This window comes from Carlito syrichta, unplaced genomic scaffold (assembly GCF_000164805.1).
Source record: "Carlito syrichta isolate Samal-C Ts95f unplaced genomic scaffold, Tarsius_syrichta-2.0.1 Scaffold130664, whole genome shotgun sequence".
NCBI lineage: Eukaryota > Metazoa > Chordata > Mammalia > Primates > Tarsiidae > Carlito > Carlito syrichta.
In genome coordinates, this window is record NW_007074760.1 from 14,027 (window position 1) to 15,004 (window position 978).

Genomic DNA, 978 nt, shown 5'->3' on the forward strand with positions numbered 1-978 from the left:
ACGGCACAGAAGGGCCGCGCGGCGTCACTGCGTCCCTCCCCTGATGTCAGCGCTGAGGCCCCGCGCGGGCCCTCCGAGGGAGGGAGCGGTCTGGAGGAAGAGCGCTTTCCCTTCTCGCCTTTTAGCGGGTAAGGCAGTTAAAGTACGTAAGAGCGGACTACAACTCCCAGCGGGCCTTGCGTGGGGCGCGTGTGCACGGCCTCCGGGCCGGGAGCGCGGCAAACCTTTGGAAAGATTGACGCCCCCTTTGCCGAACCAGAAGGCAGGCTTTATAGCCGCGAACCAATTCTGATCTCACAGATCCCACCCCTTTATTCTGAGCTCGCTGCTTCCTTGCGGGAGTGACGGGCTCTACCGCCTCTGAGGGTTCAGTTTCCTTTGATGGACATTCGTATTGTTGAATCGGAGCGTCGGGAAGTCGAGAAGGTGTTGAAAAGCATGCCTTGAGACCAATAGCTTAGCGGCAAGGCCTGGCGCCGTCCAATCACTTGTCCCGGCGCCGCCAATCACCCAGGGCCCCGCCCCCGGCGCGTGACGTAAGTAGGGTGGGTAGCAACAGTTGCCCCGGTGAGGGAAACGGAGGCGCCATAGCCACGGTAGTCGTGGCGACCAAGCAACCCGGCAACGCGAGTCAACAACAACAACCGCCCGGCCGACCCCTACCCCCGCCCCCCCGGCCCGGCCCGGGGACCCCCAGCACGTCCCGTCCCCCTCCCAACATCGACTCCGAGACCTCCGAAAAGCCCTTCCGCGGACAGAAGTAGGGGGAAGCCGAGGTAACCGGGGCGGCCCCAGGGTGGCGGGCCGGGCCGGGCGGGCGGCCGGGCCCGGGCGGCGGGTGGCGGTGTAATCACAGTCCGCGGGGAAGGGGCGGGCGGTCAAAATGGCGGCGGCGACTGTCTGGACCGTGGGGGAGGGGGCCGGGGCCCGACTGGGACGACACCACTCGCCCCTCGGCTCCGCGGCCCGGCCCCCGTA

At 67.2% G+C, this 978-nt stretch overlaps 1 protein-coding gene across 1 annotated transcript in view; it reads left to right on the plus strand.

Moving 5' to 3' along the window:
* Positions 1-599: 599 nt before the first annotated feature.
* RFX1 (regulatory factor X1) overlaps positions 600-978 on the plus strand; it is a gene marked incomplete at its 3' end in the record, with an annotated part of 29,726 nt that continues 29,347 nt past the window's right edge. Inside the window, exon 1 of the mRNA XM_021708107.1 lies at positions 600-776. The remainder of the gene's footprint in view (positions 777-978) is intronic.